This window comes from Ambystoma mexicanum, chromosome 13, assembly GCF_040938575.1.
Source record: "Ambystoma mexicanum isolate Mex_15411 chromosome 13, UKY_AmexF1_1, whole genome shotgun sequence".
NCBI lineage: Eukaryota > Metazoa > Chordata > Amphibia > Caudata > Ambystomatidae > Ambystoma > Ambystoma mexicanum.
Genome location: NC_090938.1, coordinates 341,999,953 through 342,019,936, shown reverse-complemented (window position 1 = coordinate 342,019,936; position 19,984 = coordinate 341,999,953). Strand labels below are relative to the sequence as shown.

At 48.6% G+C, this 19,984-nt stretch overlaps 8 non-coding genes across 8 annotated transcripts; all 8 read left to right on the top strand.

Annotated features, from left to right (window-relative positions):
* The first annotated feature begins 3,702 nt into the window (after positions 1-3,702).
* Positions 3,703-3,775, top strand: TRNAR-ACG (transfer RNA arginine (anticodon ACG)). Its single transcript has one exon. It is a non-coding gene; the product is annotated as a tRNA-Arg (tRNA).
* A 311-nt stretch (positions 3,776-4,086) lies between these two features.
* On the top strand, positions 4,087-4,159 carry TRNAR-ACG (transfer RNA arginine (anticodon ACG)). The gene has a single exon. It is a non-coding gene; the product is annotated as a tRNA-Arg (tRNA).
* Positions 4,160-8,685: 4,526 nt separating this feature from the next.
* On the top strand, positions 8,686-8,758 carry TRNAR-ACG (transfer RNA arginine (anticodon ACG)). Its single transcript has one exon. It is a non-coding gene; the product is annotated as a tRNA-Arg (tRNA).
* A 312-nt stretch (positions 8,759-9,070) lies between these two features.
* TRNAR-ACG (transfer RNA arginine (anticodon ACG)) lies at positions 9,071-9,143 on the top strand. The gene has a single exon. It is a non-coding gene; the product is annotated as a tRNA-Arg (tRNA).
* A 4,525-nt stretch (positions 9,144-13,668) lies between these two features.
* Positions 13,669-13,741, top strand: TRNAR-ACG (transfer RNA arginine (anticodon ACG)). Its single transcript has one exon. It is a non-coding gene; the product is annotated as a tRNA-Arg (tRNA).
* A 312-nt stretch (positions 13,742-14,053) lies between these two features.
* Positions 14,054-14,126, top strand: TRNAR-ACG (transfer RNA arginine (anticodon ACG)). The gene has a single exon. It is a non-coding gene; the product is annotated as a tRNA-Arg (tRNA).
* Positions 14,127-18,652: 4,526 nt separating this feature from the next.
* On the top strand, positions 18,653-18,725 carry TRNAR-ACG (transfer RNA arginine (anticodon ACG)). The gene has a single exon. It is a non-coding gene; the product is annotated as a tRNA-Arg (tRNA).
* A 311-nt stretch (positions 18,726-19,036) lies between these two features.
* On the top strand, positions 19,037-19,109 carry TRNAR-ACG (transfer RNA arginine (anticodon ACG)). The gene has a single exon. It is a non-coding gene; the product is annotated as a tRNA-Arg (tRNA).
* Positions 19,110-19,984: the final 875 nt, after the last annotated feature.

Here is a 19,984-nt window from a genome sequence, read left to right as displayed (position 1 = left end):
GGTTGTCTCCATGACCATCAGCCTGGCTTCAGAGCTGTCAGAAGCATGGAAACTGCTCTCCTGAACACCTGTGAAGACCTGCTGTCCAACCATGACTCTAACATCCCTTTTGGGTCCTCATCCTACTCGATTTCTCTTCTGCCTTTGACACGGTCAACCATGCCATCCTGCTCAACTGTCTCCGTGATAAGCCGGGTATCACTGATCAGGCCCTGGCCTGGATGACCTCTTTCCACTCTGATCGGCCCTCCCAGGTCCAACTTGGGTCCTTCCTTTTCGCCATCTCATTCTCTACTTGTGGTGTTCCCCACGGGTCTAACCTCTCTCCCTGGCTGTTCAACCAATACCTGGCATCCATTTCCCACCGCATTGCAGCTCTCTGCTTCAACTTTCAGTGCTATGCGGATGACACTCTGCTTGTTTTCAGGCTTCCCTCCCTCATCTCTGACCGTCTGTCTGCCATCCAGGACTGGTCTGCCGCCAATGATCTCTGCCTTAATCCCATTTAGGCAGAGATTCTCCTCATCGGCACACCTGCACCCTCCTTTCCTGCCACTCTCTGGCCGGCCTCCCTTGGCCCTCTTCCTGCTCCCACCTTTGAGGCTAAGAACCTTGGGGTCATCTTCGACTCCACACTCTCCTTTTCTTCTCACATCTCTGACATCTCTAAGAAGTCAAACTACCAACTGTACATTTGCAGAGGTATTGTTCCTTTCCTCTCCTTCCCCCAGAAGCTTACTGTATCTAGAGCTCTGATTCTCTCTAGGCTAGACTACTGCAACAGCCTCTTTCTAAATCTGCCTGCTTCTTCTCTCTGTCCTCTGCAACTCATCCAGAACAGGACTGCAAGACGTTTCCTTGGTCTGAAGCCCAGGGATCGTATCTCTCCAGCCCTGAAATCTTTTCATTGCTCCCAGTGGCTGCAAGGGTTAAATTCAAGTCCCTCTGCATTGTCCACAAGGCTTACTGGGGCCTGGGTCCAAAATACCTTCAACTCTCCCTCCGTAAATACCTTCCCACTCGAGCTCTTTTCTCATCCACCTCCAACTCCCTCAGGGCCGGTCGCTTCTCCAAGCAACGAGTTGGGGGTAGATCTCTTTCCTCAGCTGGGGCCTCCCTCTGGAACAGCCTGCCTGCCACACTGAAACTTGAGGAGAACCATCTCTGGTTCCGGAAGCACCTCAAGACCTTCCTCTTTGCTTCTGCCTTTGCTCTTCCGCTCCCTTGCTGATCTGTCTGCTTCGGCTCCGTGCACCTGGCTACCCTCTGATTTCGGGCCAAGGTCCCTGCCCACCCAGCCGCACACCTGCACTGCCTCCTGGCAACCCTTGCACGCAATCCTTGCACTTGGGTCTGTATCTGTAACCCTACAGTGCCCTTACCTGCACTTATCAGACACCCCTTGTCTGCGCTTTAAACCTCGCACTTGCCACCCTGCTGGCTGCGCTACCAGTTGTTGTTGTTTTTATCCCTTCCTCGGCACGTTCCACCTCGCCCCTCTCCTTGTACTTTCCTCCCTCCCTCTCCCCTGCACTTGAGCATTCTCAATGTCACTGGGCCTAGGAAGATCGCTGTTTTGTCCTCCCTTCTTCCCCTCCCTTGCCTCGTCACGCTCTGAAACACGCGTGTATGAGTACAATTCAAATACAATATCATGTCATATCATAGCAGGAATCTATAGATCTGAAGATACGCAACTCCTTCAATCATTCATTGCAAACAGTAACAAACAAGGATGATTCCTCAGTGGTGTGATGGAGGCCCTTAACAGGTCTGAGGGATGTCCCCAACATCTGGAACACGATTTATCCTCCCATTACACCACTAATGAAACTTCTTTGCCTTCTCCATTGTTCAGGACGTTTTGGCATGTGCCAATTTGCACTGGACGCAGATCCCCTGCCGCTGAGGCCTCTTGGCCATGACCTTTTAGCACTGCTATGATTTGGCAAGTGAAGAATCACAACATGGGGCCACCACTAGATGCAATGTGATGTACGCTATCTGCCAAGATGGGCTACGTGCTACATGCCAACATACAGAAAGCGGAGTCTTTACTTTTTGAAGGGTCTTCCCGTGAAAGGGCTGTTTGGCGCTTACATGGCAGAATGCATGGACCTCAGAATAGAATACTTTGTGCATCTACCTACATCCGAAGAGACATTGTCAAAGGCGTGCCTGTTCACTTTGACTGCCTGTCTGATCTTGAACAACTAGCGTAGGTCTGGGGTAAGTTGAAGACTCAACAAACACGTACCTTAACTCGGTAGTGATCTGAAGATATGGAAAGGCTGGGCGAAATCTATTGGGATCAAAGGACCTCGTGTCACCTTGCCAGTCTACAGTGGTTTGATGGATAGGGGTACAGTGGGGTGGGGCAGTGGGTAGGGTAGGTCTACAGTGGTGTGGGATATTGTGGGTAGCGAAGAGTGGGGTAGGTGTAGAGTGGTTTGGGGTATAGTCAGTGGTGGTAGAGTAGGGTGGGGATAAGGGTAGATTGGGTGAGAGGGGAGAGGTGGGAATAGAGGGGGTGGGGTAGTGAGTTAAGGACAGGTAGAATTGGGTAAGATTTTTGTTATTATACCGGTAGCCATTTACAGCGGCAATTAAGCCATTAACTCACAGCAGACTGCTTAGAAACAACATAGATACCAGGGGTTGAGTTTTGGGTGGGAGGGGCAAGGAGTGGGTGGGAATGGCCAAAGAGGTAAGCATGGCCCAAGGCAGTCAATTAGACGATAAACAACCAACAATATTTAACAAATAAATAACCCAAAAAAAAACAAGTCGTGTGTCCCTCTTCACATGTCATCTCCCTCCTACCTGTACTTCAATGCAACGGTTTCGGCTTATAGGTGGTGCTTAAAATGCACAGTAGGCCATGTGCCTTCATCGCACCGGTGTTGTATACTAAACTGTTCCCCATGATAGACTGCTCGCCTGGTGTTCGGCAATCTTGGAGCCCCAACCCAACACCCTGACACAGCGATCGCCAAAAGGAAATAAAAATGTGCTGAAATACTCCAGCCGGGCTTCTTAGTCCTGCTCTCTAAGAGGAAGGCTACAGCTCAATAAAACACCTTTTAAGAAGTAAACAAAAAATTGTATTCAATATATTATATGTTATTTCTTAAAGTGAAAAACCCCATTTTATGTCTCTCACTTGTTGCATGTTTCGCGTTTCTGTAGCATGCACGTCGAGTACTCCTTGGCACGCCTATCACTCAGGCCTTATCTGTTTCATATCTGTATGGCACTTTTGGGGTTGATCTGGGTACAGATCATCCTCTCCCGCGGATTTAACACTGAAGAGCACCGAGCACATAAAATGGTACAATACTAAAAAGTGAAAACAGTCTAAATCTGTTATTTGCGCATGAAAATGTGAGTGCTATAGTACAATAAATGAGATGCTTGGTCCGTAAAACTCGCCAGAAAATACGTGCAGAGAGTTGCAATCCGGGCAGTATCTGATGCCAAATGCGTTCTTTGTCAGATGTTTGTATGTATTGTTTTCAATAAAGTATTTAAAAATGAGCCTTCTTTAACACATGTCACACGCCTGCTTATTGTGTGTTGGTAGCGTTTTTCCTACCTCTCGCTGTAAAAATGAGAACAAAGTTTCTCGTGATGTCTCAGGCAGCCCGACCTGAGCCTCTGGTTCGTAACAAAAGTGCTGAATGCAGCACACAGTGCAGCAGCGGGCCAGTGGCGCAATGGATAACGCGTCTGCCTACGGAGCAGAAGATTCCAGGTTCGACTCCTGGCTGGCTCGTTCAAATGCTGCCTTTTTGTTCTGTATTTAAAAATGAGCCTTCTCACGCAAGGCACTCGAAGCTCATTGTGTGTTTGTAGTCACTGTTGCAGCGTGTTTCTACCTCTACTCGGGAGAAAAAATGGGAACTACGTTATTTCTCATGATGTCTCTAACACATGGCACACGCCTGCTCATTGTCAGTTCGTAGGCGTGTTTTCAACCACCTCTCCTTATAAAAATGAGAACTAAGTTGCTCATGATGGCTCAATCCGCATGATGAGCATCTGCGTCGTAACAAAAGTGCTGATTCCGAAAGTCACTGCAGCAGAGGGCCAGTGGCGCAATGGATAACGCGTCTGCCTACGGAGCAGAAGATTCCAGGTTCGACTCCTGGCTGGCTCGTTCGCATGCTGCCTTTTTGTTCTAGAAAGTATTTAAAAATGAGCCTTGTCACGCATGGCACACAAAAGCACATTGTTTGTTCGTAGTTAGTGCGTTTTTTCTACCTCTCCTCTGGGAAAAATGAGAACTAAATTTCTCATGATGGCACACGCTCGCTCACCTGCTCATTGTGGGCTTGTAGCGTTTTTTTCTACCTCTCCTTGTAAAAATGAGAAGTACGTTTCTCACTGTGTCTCAAGCAGGAAACTTCTATTTCGTTACAAAAGTGCTGACTCCTGCTCACGCTGTAGCAGCGGTCCAGTGGCGCAATGGATAACACATTTGACTAATTCCAGGTTGACTCCTGGCTGGCTCGATCATAGGCTGCCTTTTTGATTTATTCAATATGTATACATGGTCGAAGGCTGCAGACAGGCCCAGTAACAAGAGGAGGGCTTGCTTCTTGGCATCTTTGATATCATCCTGTTGAATCTTTAGGTCCAGTAAGGCCGATTCAGTGCCGTGGCTTGGTTGGAAACCAGATTGGCGCAAGCCCAGGAGATTGTGTGATTCCAGTCAAAACAGGTTCTTCCCTGTTCGTCCAAAACCATCAAGGACCACATTGACACCCTTGCTCTGAATCTGGCCGACTTCTGTAACCATTCCATCACCTGTGGAATCTTCCCCTCCACTCTGAAGCATTCTCTTGTGCACCCTCTTCTCAAAAATTCCACAGCCGACCCCTCCGGCCCGGCTAACTTCGCAGGTTTCTATCACTCCTTTCCAGGGCAAACTCTTGGAAAAGCTGACCATCTCCCAGCTTAATCTTCACACCGACTCTGTTGGTTGTCTCCATGACCATCAGCCTGGCTTCAGAGCTGTCAGAAGCATGGAAACTGCTCTCCTGAACACCTGCGAAGACCTGCTGTCCAACCATGACTCTAACATCCCTTTTGGGTCCTCATCCTACTCGATTTCTCTTCTGCCTTTGACACGGTCAACCATGCCATCCTGCTCAACTGTCTCCGTGATAAGCCGGGTATCACTGATCAGGCCCTGGCCTGGATGACCTCTTTCCACTCTGATCGGCCCTCCCAGGTCCAACTTGGGTCCTTCCTTTTCGCCATCTCATTCTCTACTTGTGGTGTTCCCCACGGGTCTAACCTCTCTCCCTGGCTGTTCAACCAATACCTGGCACCCATTTCCCACCGCATTGCAGCTCTCTGCTTCAACTTTCAGTGCTATGCGGATGACACTCTGCTTGTTTTCAGGCTTCCCTCCCTCATCTCTGACCGTCTGTCTGCCATCCAGGACTGGTCTGCCGCCAATGATCTCTGCCTTAATCCCATTTAGGCAGAGATTCTCCTCATCGGCACACCTGCACCCTCCTTTCCTGCCACTCTCTGGCCGGCCTCCCTTGGCCCTCTTCCTGCTCCCACCTTTGAGGCTAAGAACCTTGGGGTCATCTTCGACTCCACACTCTCCTTTTCTTCTCACATCTCTGACATCTCTAAGAAGTCAAACTACCAACTGTACATTTGCAGAGGTATTGTTCCTTTCCTCTCCTTCCCCCAGAAGCTTACTGTATCTAGAGCTCTGATTCTCTCTAGGCTAGACTACTGCAACAGCCTCTTTCTAAATCTGCCTGCTTCTTCTCTCTGTCCTCTGCAACTCATCCAGAACAGGACTGCAAGACGTTTCCTTGGTCTGAAGCCCAGGGATCGTATCTCTCCAGCCCTGAAATCTTTTCATTGCTCCCAGTGGCTGCAAGGGTTAAATTCAAGTCCCTCTGCATTGTCCACAAGGCTTACTGGGGCCTGGGTCCAAAATACCTTCAACTCTCCCTCCGTAAATACCTTCCCACTCGAGCTCTTTTCTCCTCCACCTCCAACTCCCTCAGGGCCGGTCGCTTCTCCAAGCAACGAGTTGGGGGTAGATCTCTTTCCTCAGCTGGGGCCTCCCTCTGGAACAGCCTGCCTGCCACACTGAAACTTGAGGAGAACCATCTCTGGTTCCGGAAGCACCTCAAGACCTTCCTCTTTGCTTCTGCCTTTGCTCTTCCGCTCCCCTGCTGATCTGTCTGCTTCAGCTCCGTGCACCTGGCTACCCTCTGATTTCGGGCCAAGGTCCCTGCCCACCCAGCCGCACACCTGCACTGCCTCCTGGCAACCCTTGCACGCAATCCTTGCACTTGGGTCTGTATCTGTAACCCTACAATGCCCTTACCTGCACTTATCAGACACCCCTTGTCTGCGCTTTAAACCTCGCACTTGCCACCCTGCTGGCTGCGCTACCAGTTGTTGTTGTTTTTATCCCTTCCTAGGCACGTTCCACCTCGCCCCTCTCCTTGCACTTTCCTCCCTCCCTCTCCCCTGCACTTGAGCATTCTCAATGTCACTGGGCCTAGGAAGATCGCTGTTTTGTCCTCCCTTCTTCCCCTCCCTTGCCTCGTCACGCTCTGAAACACGCGTGTATGAGTACGATTCAAATACAATATCATGTCATATCATAGCAGGAATCTATAGATCTGAAGATACGCAACTCCTTCAATCATTCATTGCAAACAGTAACAAACAAGGATAATTCCTCAGTGGTGTGATGGAGGCCCTTAACAGGTCTGAGGGATGTCCCCAACATCTGGAACACGATTTATCCTCCCATTACACCACTAATGAAACTTCTTTGCCTTCTCCATTGTTCAGGACGTTTTGGCATGTGCCAATTTGCACTGGACGCAGATCCCCTGCCGCTGAGGCCTCTTGGCCATGACCTTTTAGCACTGCTATGATTTGGCAAGTGAAGAATCACAACATAGGGCCACCACTAGATGCAATGTGATGTACGCTATCTGCCAAGATGGGCTACGTGCTACATGCCAACATACAGAAAGCGGAGTCTTTACTTTTTGAAGGGTCTTCCCGTGAAAGGGCTGTTTGGCGCTTACATGGCAGAATGCATGGACCTCAGAATAGAATACTTTGTGCATCTACCTACATCTGAAGAGACACTGTCAAAGGCGTGCCTGTTCACTTTGACTGCCTGTCTGATCTTGAACAACTAGCGTAGGTCTGGGGTAAGTTGAAGACTCAACAAACACGTACCTTAACTCGGTAGTGATCTGAAGATATGGAAAGGCTGGGCGAAATCTATTGGGATCAAAGGACCTCGTGTCACCTTGCCAGTCTACAGTGGTTTGATGGATAGGGGTACAGTGGGGTGGGGCAGTGGGTAGGGTAGGTGTACAGTGGTGTGGGATATTGTGGGTAGCGAAGAGTGGGGTAGGTGTAGAGTGGTTTGGGGTATAGTCAGTGGTGGTAGAGTAGGGTGGGGATAAGGGTAGATTGGGTGAGAGGGGAGAGGTGGGAATAGAGGGGGTGGGGTAGTGAGTTAAGGACAGGTAGAATTGGGTAAGATTTTTGTTATTATACCGGTAGCCATTTACAGCGGCAATTAAGCCATTAACTCACAGCAGACTGCTTAGAAACAACATAGATACCAGGGGTTGAGTTTTGGGTGGGAGGGGCAAGGAGTGGGTGGGAATGGCCAAAGAGGTAAGCATGGCCCAAGGCAGTCAATTAGACGATAAACAACCAACAATATTTAACAAATAAATAACCCAAAAAAAACCAAGTCGTGTGTCCCTCTTCACATGTCATCTCCCTCCTACCTGTACTTCAATGCAACGGTTTCGGCTTATAGGTGGTGCTTAAAATGCACAGTAGGCCATGTGCCTTCATCGCACCGGTGTTGTATACTAAACTGTTCCCCATGATAGACTGCTCGCCTGGTGTTCGGCAATCTTGGAGCCCCAACCCAACACCCTGACACAGCGATCGCCAAAAGGAAATAAAAATGTGCTGAAATGCTCCAGCCGGGCTTCTTAGTCCTGCTCTCTAAGAGGAAGGCTACAGCTCAATAAAACACCTTTTAAGAAGTAAACAAAAAATTGTATTCAATATATTATATGTTATTTTCTTAAAGTGAAAAACCCCATTTTATGTCTCTCACTTGTTGCATGTTTCGCGTTTCTGTGGCATGCACGTCGAGTACTCCTTGGCACGCCTATCACTCAGGCCTTACCTGTTTCATATCTGTATGGCACTTTTGGGGTTGATCTGGGTACAGATCATCCTCTCCCGCGGATTTAACACTGAAGAGCACCGAGCACATAAAATGGTACAATACTAAAAAGTGAAAACAGTCTAAATCTGTTATTTGCGCATGAAAATGTGAGTGCTATAGTACAATAAATGAGATGCTTGGTCCGTAAAACTCGCCAGAAAATACGTGCAGAGAGTTGCAATCCGGGCAGTATCTGATGCCAAATGCGTTCTTTGTCAGATGTTTGTATGTATTGTTTTCAATAAAGTATTTAAAAATGAGCCTTCTTTAACACATGTCACACGCCTGCTTATTGTGTGTTGGTAGCGTTTTTCCTACCTCTCGCTGTAAAAATGAGAACAAAGTTTCTCGTGATGTCTCAGGCAGCCCGACCTGAGCCTCTGGTTCGTAACAAAAGTGCTGAATGCAGCTCACAGTGCAGCAGCGGGCCAGTGGCGCAATGGATAACGCGTCTGCCTACGGAGCAGAAGATTCCAGGTTCGACTCCTGGCTGGCTCGTTCAAATGCTGCCTTTTTGTTCTGTATTTAAAAATGAGCCTTCTCACGCAAGGCACTCGAAAGCTCATTGTGTGTTTGTAGTCACTGTTGCAGCGTGTTTCTACCTCTACTCGGGAGAAAAAATGGGAACTACGTTATTTCTCATGATGTCTCTAACACATGGCACACGCCTGCTCATTGTCAGTTCGTAGGCGTGTTTTCAACCACCTCTCCTTATAAAAATGAGAACTAAGTTGCTCATGATGGCTCAATCCGCATGATGAGCATCTGCGTCGTAACAAAAGTGCTGATTCCAAGAGTCACTGCAGCAGAGGGCCAGTGGCGCAATGGATAACGCGTCTGCCTACGGAGCAGAAGATTCCAGGTTCGACTCCTGGCTGGCTCGTTCGCATGCTGCCTTTTTGTTCTAGAAAGTATTTAAAAATGAGCCTTGTCACGCATGGCACACAAAAGCACATTGTTTGTTCGTAGTTAGTGCGTTTTTTCTACCTCTCCTCTGGGAAAAATGAGAACTAAGTTTCTCATGATGGCACACGCTCGCTCACCTGCTCATTGTGGGCTTGTAGCGTTTTTTTCTACCTCTCCTTGTAAAAATGAGAAGTACGTTTCTCACTGTGTCTCAAGCAGGAAACTTCTATTTCGTTACAAAAGTGCTGACTCCTGCTCACGCTGTAGCAGCGGTCCAGTGGCGCAATGGATAACACATTTGACTAATTCCAGGTTGACTCCTGGCTGGCTCGATCATAGGCTGCCTTTTTGATTTATTCAATATGTATACATGGTCGAAGGCTGCAGACAGGCCCAGTAACAAGAGGAGGGCTTGCTTCTTGGCATCTTTGATATCATCCTGTTGAATCTTTAGGTCCAGTAAGGCCGATTCAGTGCCGTGGCTTGGTTGGAAACCAGATTGGCGCAAGCCCAGGAGATTGTGTGATTCCAGTCAAAACAGGTTCTTCCCTGTTCGTCCAAAACCATCAAGGACCACATTGACACCCTTGCTCTGAATCTGGCCGACTTCTGTAACCATTCCATCACCTGTGGAATCTTCCCCTCCACTCTGAAGCATTCTCTTGTGCACCCTCTTCTCAAAAATTCCACAGCCGACCCCTCCGGCCCGGCTAACTTCGCAGGTTTCTATCACTCCTTTCCAGGGCAAACTCTTGGAAAAGCTGACCATCTCCCAGCTTAATCTTCACACCGACTCTGTTGGTTGTCTCCATGACCATCAGCCTGGCTTCAGAGCTGTCAGAAGCATGGAAACTGCTCTCCTGAACACATGTGAAGACCTGCTGTCCAACCATGACTCTAACATCCCTTTTGGGTCCTCATCCTACTCGATTTCTCTTCTGCCTTTGACACGGTCAACCATGCCATCCTGCTCAACTGTCTCCGTGATAAGCCGGGTATCACTGATCAGGCCCTGGCCTGGATGACCTCTTTCCACTCTGATCGGCCCTCCCAGGTCCAACTTGGGTCCTTCCTTTTCGCCATCTCATTCTCTACTTGTGGTGTTCCCCACGGGTCTAACCTCTCTCCCTGGCTGTTCAACCAATACCTGGCACCCATTTCCCACCGCATTGCAGCTCTCTGCTTCAACTTTCAGTGCTATGCGGATGACACTCTGCTTGTTTTCAGGCTTCCCTCCCTCATCTCTGACCGTCTGTCTGCCATCCAGGACTGGTCTGCCGCCAATGATCTCTGCCTTAATCCCATTTAGGCAGAGATTCTCCTCATCGGCACACCTGCACCCTCCTTTCCTGCCACTCTCTGGCCGGCCTCCCTTGGCCCTCTTCCTGCTCCCACCTTTGAGGCTAAGAACCTTGGGGTCATCTTCGACTCCACACTCTCCTTTTCTTCTCACATCTCTGACATCTCTAAGAAGTCAAACTACCAACTGTACATTTGCAGAGGTATTGTTCCTTTCCTCTCCTTCCCCCAGAAGCTTACTGTATCTAGAGCTCTGATTCTCTCTAGGCTAGACTACTGCAACAGCCTCTTTCTAAATCTGCCTGCTTCTTCTCTCTGTCCTCTGCAACTCATCCAGAACAGGACTGCAAGACGTTTCCTTGGTCTGAAGCCCAGGGATCGTATCTCTCCAGCCCTGAAATCTTTTCATTGCTCCCAGTGGCTGCAAGGGTTAAATTCAAGTCCCTCTGCATTGTCCACAAGGCTTACTGGGGCCTGGGTCCAAAATACCTTCAACTCTCCCTCCGTAAATACCTTCCCACTCGAGCTCTTTTCTCCTCCACCTCCAACTCCCTCAGGGCCGGTCGCTTCTCCAAGCAACGAGTTGGGGGTAGATCTCTTTCCTCAGCTGGGGCCTCCCTCTGGAACAGCCTGCCTGCCACACTGAAACTTGAGGAGAACCATCTCTGGTTCCGGAAGCACCTCAAGACCTTCCTCTTTGCTTCTGCCTTTGCTCTTCCGCTCCCCTGCTGATCTGTCTGCTTCAGCTCCGTGCACCTGGCTACCCTCTGATTTCGGGCCAAGGTCCCTGCCCACCCAGCCGCACACCTGCACTGCCTCCTGGCAACCCTTGCACGCAATCCTTGCACTTGGGTCTGTATCTGTAACCCTACAATGCCCTTACCTGCACTTATCAGACACCCCTTGTCTGCGCTTTAAACCTCGCACTTGCCACCCTGCTGGCTGCGCTACCAGTTGTTGTTGTTTTTATCCCTTCCTAGGCACGTTCCACCTCGCCCCTCTCCTTGCACTTTCCTCCCTCCCTCTCCCCTGCACTTGAGCATTCTCAATGTCACTGGGCCTAGGAAGATCGCTGTTTTGTCCTCCCTTCTTCCCCTCCCTTGCCTCGTCACGCTCTGAAACACGCGTGTATGAGTACGATTCAAATACAATATCATGTCATATCATAGCAGGAATCTATAGATCTGAAGATACGCAACTCCTTCAATCATTCATTGCAAACAGTAACAAACAAGGATAATTCCTCAGTGGTGTGATGGAGGCCCTTAACAGGTCTGAGGGATGTCCCCAACATCTGGAACACGATTTATCCTCCCATTACACCACTAATGAAACTTCTTTGCCTTCTCCATTGTTCAGGACGTTTTGGCATGTGCCAATTTGCACTGGACGCAGATCCCCTGCCGCTGAGGCCTCTTGGCCATGACCTTTTAGCACTGCTATGATTTGGCAAGTGAAGAATCACAACATAGGGCCACCACTAGATGCAATGTGATGTACGCTATCTGCCAAGATGGGCTACGTGCTACATGCCAACATACAGAAAGCGGAGTCTTTACTTTTTGAAGGGTCTTCCCGTGAAAGGGCTGTTTGGCGCTTACATGGCAGAATGCATGGACCTCAGAATAGAATACTTTGTGCATCTACCTACATCCGAAGAGACACTGTCAAAGGCGTGCCTGTTCACTTTGACTGCCTGTCTGATCTTGAACAACTAGCGTAGGTCTGGGGTAAGTTGAAGACTCAACAAACACGTACCTTAACTCGGTAGTGATCTGAAGATATGGAAAGGCTGGGCGAAATCTATTGGGATCAAAGGACCTCGTGTCACCTTGCCAGTCTACAGTGGTTTGATGGATAGGGGTACAGTGGGGTGGGGCAGTGGGTAGGGTAGGTGTACAGTGGTGTGGGATATTGTGGGTAGCGAAGAGTGGGGTAGGTGTAGAGTGGTTTGGGGTATAGTCAGTGGTGGTAGAGTAGGGTGGGGATAAGGGTAGATTGGGTGAGAGGGGAGAGGTGGGAATAGAGGGGGTGGGGTAGTGAGTTAAGGACAGGTAGAATTGGGTAAGATTTTTGTTATTATACCGGTAGCCATTTACAGCGGCAATTAAGCCATTAACTCACAGCAGACTGCTTAGAAACAACATAGATACCAGGGGTTGAGTTTTGGGTGGGAGGGGCAAGGAGTGGGTGGGAATGGCCAAAGAGGTAAGCATGGCCCAAGGCAGTCAATTAGACGATAAACAACCAACAATATTTAACAAATAAATAACCCAAAAAAAACCAAGTCGTGTGTCCCTCTTCACATGTCATCTCCCTCCTACCTGTACTTCAATGCAACGGTTTCGGCTTATAGGTGGTGCTTAAAATGCACAGTAGGCCATGTGCCTTCATCGCACCGGTGTTGTATACTAAACTGTTCCCCATGATAGACTGCTCGCCTGGTGTTCGGCAATCTTGGAGCCCCAACCCAACACCCTGACACAGCGATCGCCAAAAGGAAATAAAAATGTGCTGAAATGCTCCAGCCGGGCTTCTTAGTCCTGCTCTCTAAGAGGAAGGCTACAGCTCAATAAAACACCTTTTAAGAAGTAAACAAAAAATTGTATTCAATATATTATATGTTATTTCTTAAAGTGAAAAACCCCATTTTATGTCTCTCACTTGTTGCATGTTTCGCGTTTCTGTGGCATGCACGTTGAGTACTCCTTGGCACGCCTATCACTCAGGCCTTACCTGTTTCATATCTGTATGGCACTTTTGGGGTTGATCTGGGTACAGATCATCCTCTCCCGCGGATTTAACACTGAAGAGCACCGAGCACATAAAATGGTACAATACTAAAAAGTGAAAACATTCTAAATCTGTTATTTGCGCATGAAAATGTGAGTGCTATAGTACAATAAATGAGATGCTTGGTCCGTAAAACTCGCCAGAAAATACGTGCAGAGAGTTGCAATCCGGGCAGTATCTGATGCCAAATGCGTTCTTTGTCAGATGTTTGTATGTATTGTTTTCAATAAAGTATTTAAAAATGAGCCTTCTTTAACACATGTCACACGCCTGCTTATTGTGTGTTGGTAGCGTTTTTCCTACCTCTCGCTGTAAAAATGAGAACAAAGTTTCTCGTGATGTCTCAGGCAGCCCGACCTGAGCCTCTGGTTCGTAACAAAAGTGCTGAATGCAGCTCACAGTGCAGCAGCGGGCCAGTGGCGCAATGGATAACGCGTCTGCCTACGGAGCAGAAGATTCCAGGTTCGACTCCTGGCTGGCTCGTTCAAATGCTGCGTTTTTGTTCTGTATTTAAAAATGAGCCTTCTCACGCAAGGCACTCGAAAGCTCATTGTGTGTTTGTAGTCACTGTTGCAGCGTGTTTCTACCTCTACTCGGGAGAAAAAATGGGAACTACCTTATTTCTCATGATGTCTCTAACACATGGCACACGCCTGCTCATTGTCAGTTCGTAGGCGTGTTTTCAACCACCTCTCCTTATAAAAATGAGAACTAAGTTGCTCATGATGGCTCAATCCGCATGATGAGCCTCTGCGTCGTAACAAAAGTGCTGATTCCAAAAGTCACTGCAGCAGAGGGCCAGTGGCGCAATGGATAACGCGTCTGTCTACGGAGCAGAAGATTCCAGGTTCGACTCCTGGCTGGCTCGTTCGCATGCTGCCTTTTTGTTCTAGAAAGTATTTAAAAATGAGCCTTGTCACGCATGGCACACAAAAGCACATTGTTTGTTCGTAGTTAGTGCGTTTTTTCTACCTCTCCTCTGGGAAAAATGAGAACTAAGTTTCTCATGATGGCACACGCTCGCTCACCTGCTCATTGTGGGCTTGTAGCGTTTTTTTCTACCTCTCCTTGTAAAAATGAGAAGTACGTTTCTCACTGTGTCTCAAGCAGGAAACTTCTGTTTCGTTACAAAAGTGCTGACTCCTGCTCACGCTGTAGCAGCGGTCCAGTGGCGCAATGGATAACACATTTGACTAATTCCAGGTTGACTCCTGGCTGGCTCGATCATAGGCTGCCTTTTTGATTTATTCAATATGTATACATGGTCGAAGGCTGCAGACAGGCCCAGTAACAAGAGGAGGGCTTGCTTCTTGGCATCTTTGATATCATCCTGTTGAATCTTTAGGTCCAGTAAGGCCGATTCAGTGCCGTGGCTTGGTTGGAAACCAGATTGGCGCAAGCCCAGGAGATTGTGTGATTCCAGTCAAAACAGGTTCTTCCCTGTTCGTCCAAAACCATCAAGGACCACATTGACACCCTTGCTCTGAATCTGGCCGACTTCTGTAACCATTCCATCACCTGTGGAATCTTCCCCTCCACTCTGAAGCATTCTCTTGTGCACCCTCTTCTCAAAAATTCCACAGCCGACCCCTCCGGCCCGGCTAACTTCGCAGGTTTCTATCACTCCTTTCCAGGGCAAACTCTTGGAAAAGCTGACCATCTCCCAGCTTAATCTTCACACCGACTCTGTTGGTTGTCTCCATGACCATCAGCCTGGCTTCAGAGCTGTCAGAAGCATGGAAACTGCTCTCCTGAACACCTGTGAAGACCTGCTGTCCAACCATGACTCTAACATCCCTTTTGGGTCCTCATCCTACTCGATTTCTCTTCTGCCTTTGACACGGTCAACCATGCCATCCTGCTCAACTGTCTCCGTGATAAGCCGGGTATCACTGATCAGGCCCTGGCCTGGATGACCTCTTTCCACTCTGATCGGCCCTCCCAGGTCCAACTTGGGTCCTTCCTTTTCGCCATCTCATTCTCTACTTGTGGTGTTCCCCACGGGTCTAACCTCTCTCCCTGGCTGTTCAACCAATACCTGGCACCCATTTCCCACCGCATTGCAGCTCTCTGCTTCAACTTTCAGTGCTATGCGGATGACACTCTGCTTGTTTTCAGGCTTCCCTCCCTCATCTCTGACCGTCTGTCTGCCATCCAGGACTGGTCTGCCGCCAATGATCTCTGCCTTAATCCCATTTAGGCAGAGATTCTCCTCATCGGCACACCTGCACCCTCCTTTCCTGCCACTCTCTGGCCGGCCTCCCTTGGCCCTCTTCCTGCTCCCACCTTTGAGGCTAAGAACCTTGGGGTCATCTTCGACTCCACACTCTCCTTTTCTTCTCACATCTCTGACATCTCTAAGAAGTCAAACTACCAACTGTACATTTGCAGAGGTATTGTTCCTTTCCTCTCCTTCCCCCAGAAGCTTACTGTATCTAGAGCTCTGATTCTCTCTAGGCTAGACTACTGCAACAGCCTCTTTCTAAATCTGCCTGCTTCTTCTCTCTGTCCTCTGCAACTCATCCAGAACAGGACTGCAAGACGTTTCCTTGGTCTGAAGCCCAGGGATCGTATCTCTCCAGCCCTGAAATCTTTTCATTGCTCCCAGTGGCTGCAAGGGTTAAATTCAAGTCCCTCTGCATTGTCCACAAGGCTTACTGGGGCCTGGGTCCAAAATACCTTCAACTCTCCCTCCGTAAATACCTTCCCACTCGAGCTCTTTTCTCCTCCACCTCCAACTCCCTCAGGGCCGGTCGCTTCTCCAAGCAACGAGTTGGGGGTAGATCTCTTTCCTCAGCTGGGGCCTCCCTCTGGAACAGCCTGCCTGCCACACTGAAACTTGAGGAGAACCATCTCTGGTTCCGGAAGCACCTCAAGACCTTCCTCTTTGCTTCTGCCTTTGCTCTTCCGCTCCCCTGCTGATCTGTCTGCTTCAGCTCCGTGCACCTGGCTACCCTCTGATTTCGGGCCAAGGTCCCTGCCCACCCAGCCGCACACCTGCACTGCCTCCTGGCAACCCTTGCACGCAATCCTTGCACTTGGGTCTGTATCTGTAACCCTACAGTGCCCTTACCTGCACTTATCAGACACCCCTTGTCTGCGCTTTAAACCTCGCACTTGCCACCCTGCTGGCTGCGCTACCAGTTGTTGTTGTTTTTATCCCTTCCTAGGCACGTTCCACCTCGCCCCTCTCCTTGCACTTTCCTCCCTCCCTCTCCCCTGCACTTGAGCATTCTCAATGTCACTGGGCCTAGGAAGATCGCTGTTTTGTCCTCCCTTCTTCCCCTCCCTTGCCTCGTCACGCTCTGAAACACGCGTGTATGAGTACGATTCAAATACAATATCATGTCATATCATAGCAGGAATCTATAGATCTGAAGATACGCAACTCCTTCAATCATTCATTGCAAACAGTAACAAACAAGGATAATTCCTCAGTGGTGTGATGGAGGCCCTTAACAGGTCTGAGGGATGTCCCCAACATCTGGAACACGATTTATCCTCCCATTACACCACTAATGAAACTTCTTTGCCTTCTCCATTGTTCAGGACGTTTTGGCATGTGCCAATTTGCACTGGACGCAGATCCCCTGCCGCTGAGGCCTCTTGGCCATGACCTTTTAGCACTGCTATGATTTGGCAAGTGAAGAATCACAACATAGGGCCACCACTAGATGCAATGTGATGTACGCTATCTGCCAAGATGGGCTACGTGCTACATGCCAACATACAGAAAGCGGAGTCTTTACTTTTTGAAGGGTCTTCCCGTGAAAGGGCTGTTTGGCGCTTACATGGCAGAATGCATGGACCTCAGAATAGAATACTTTGTGCATCTACCTACATCCGAAGAGACACTGTCAAAGGCGTGCCTGTTCACTTTGACTGCCTGTCTGATCTTGAACAACTAGCGTAGGTCTGGGGTAAGTTGGAGACTCAACAAACACGTACCTTAACTCGGTAGTGATCTGAAGATATGGAAAGGCTGGGCGAAATCTATTGGGATCAAAGGACCTCGTGTCACCTTGCCAGTCTACAGTGGTTTGATGGATAGGGGTACAGTGGGGTGGGGCAGTGGGTAGGGTAGGTCTACAGTGGTGTGGGATATTGTGGGTAGCGAAGAGTGGGGTAGGTGTAGAGTGGTTTGGGGTATAGTCAGCGGTGGTAGAGTAGGGTGGGGATAAGGGTAGATTGGGTGAGAGGGGAGAGGTGGGAATAGAGGGGGTGGGGTAGTGAGTTAAGGACAGGTAGAATTGGGTAAGATTTTTGTTATTATACCGGTAGCCATTTACAGCGGCAATTAAGCCATTAACTCACAGCAGACTGCTTAGAAACAACATAGATACCAGGGGTTGAGTTTTGGGTGGGAGGGGCAAGGAGTGGGTGGGAATGGCCAAAGAGGTAAGCATGGCCCAAGGCAGTCAATTAGACGATAAACAACCAACAATATTTAACAAATAAATAACCCAAAAAAAAACAAGTCGTGTGTCCCTCTTCACATGTCATCTCCCTCCTACCTGTACTTCAATGCAACGGTTTCGGCTTATAGGTGGTGCTTAAAATGCACAGTAGGCCATGTGCCTTCATCGCACCGGTGTTGTATACTAAACTGTTCCCCATGATAGACTGCTCGCCTGGTGTTCGGCAATCTTGGAGCCCCAACCCAACACCCTGACACAGCGATCGCCAAAAGGAAATAAAAATGTGCTGAAATGCTCCAGCCGGGCTTCTTAGTCCTGCTCTCTAAGAGGAAGGCTACAGCTCAATAAAACACCTTTTAAGAAGTAAACAAAAAATTGTATTCAATATATTATATGTTATTTTCTTAAAGTGAAAAACCCCATTTTATGTCTCTCACTTGTTGCATGTTTCGCGTTTCTGTAGCATGCACGTCGAGTACTCCTTGGCACGCCTATCACTCAGGCCTTACCTGTTTCATATCTGTATGGCACTTTTGGGGTTGATCTGGGTACAGATCATCCTCTCCCGCGGATTTAACACTGAAGAGCACCGAGCACATAAAATGGTACAATACTAAAAAGTGAAAACAGTCTAAATCTGTTATTTGCGCATGAAAATGTGAGTGCTATAGTACAATAAATGAGATGCTTGGTCCGTAAAACTCGCCAGAAAATACGTGCAGAGAGTTGCAATCCGGGCAGTATCTGATGCCAAATGCGTTCTTTGTCAGATGTTTGTATGTATTGTTTTCAATAAAGTATTTAAAAATGAGCCTTCTTTAACACATGTCACACGCCTGCTTATTGTGTGTTGGTAGCGTTTTTCCTACCTCTCGCTGTAAAAATGAGAACAAAGTTTCTCGTGATGTCTCAGGCAGCCCGACCTGAGCCTCTGGTTCGTAACAAAAGTGCTGAATGCAGCACACAGTGCAGCAGCGGGCCAGTGGCGCAATGGATAACGCGTCTGCCTACGGAGCAGAAAATTCCAGGTTCGACTCCTGGCTGGCTCGTTCAAATGCTGCCTTTTTGTTCTGTATTTAAAAATGAGCCTTCTCACGCAAGGCACTCGAAGCTCATTGTGTGTTTGTAGTCACTGTTGCAGCGTGTTTCTACCTCTACTCGGGAGAAAAAATGGGAACTACGTTATTTCTCATGATGTCTCTAACACATGGCACACGCCTGCTCATTGTCAGTTCGTAGGCGTGTTTTCAACCACCTCTCCTTATAAAAATGAGAACTAAGTTGCTCATGATGGCTCAATCCGCATGATGAGCATCTGCGTCGTAACAAAAGTGCTGATTCCAAGAGTCACTGCAGCAGAGGGCCAGTGGCGCAATGGATAACGCGTCTGCCTACGGAGCAGAAGATTCCAGGTTCGACTCCTGGCTGGCTCGTTCGCATGCTGCCTTTTTGTTCTAGAAAGTATTTAAAAATGAGCCTTGTCACGCATGGCACACAAAAGCACATTGTTTGTTCGTAGTTAGTGCGTTTTTTCTACCTCTCCTCTGGGAAAAATGAGAACTAAGTTTCTCATGATGGCACACGCTCGCTCACCTGCTCATTGTGGGCTTGTAGCGTTTTTTTCTACCTCTCCTTGTAAAAATGAGAAGTACGTTTCTCACTGTGTCTCAAGCAGGAAACTTCTATTTCGTTACAAAAGTGCTGACTCCTGCTCACGCTGTAGCAGCGGTCCAGTGGCGCAATGGATAACACATTTGACTAATTCCAGGTTGACTCCTGGCTGGCTCGATCATAGGCTGCCTTTTTGATTTATTCAATATGTATACATGGTCGAAGGCTGCAGACAGGCCCAGTAACAAGAGGAGGGCTTGCTTCTTGGCATCTTTGATATCATCCTGTTGAATCTTTAGGTCCAGTAAGGCCGATTCAGTGCCGTGGCTTGGTTGGAAACCAGATTGGCGCAAGCCCAGGAGATTGTGTGATTCCAGTCAAAACAGGTTCTTCCCTGTTCGTCCAAAACCATCAAGGACCACATTGACACCCTTGCTCTGAATCTGGCCGACTTCTGTAACCATTCCATCACCTGTGGAATCTTCCCCTCCACTCTGAAGCATTCTCTTGTGCACCCTCTTCTCAAAAATTCCACAGCCGACCCCTCCGGCCCGGCTAACTTCGCAGGTTTCTATCACTCCTTTCCAGGGCAAACTCTTGGAAAAGCTGACCATCTCCCAGCTTAATCTTCACACCGACTCTGTTGGTTGTCTCCATGACCATCAGCCTGGCTTCAGAGCTGTCAGAAGCATGGAAA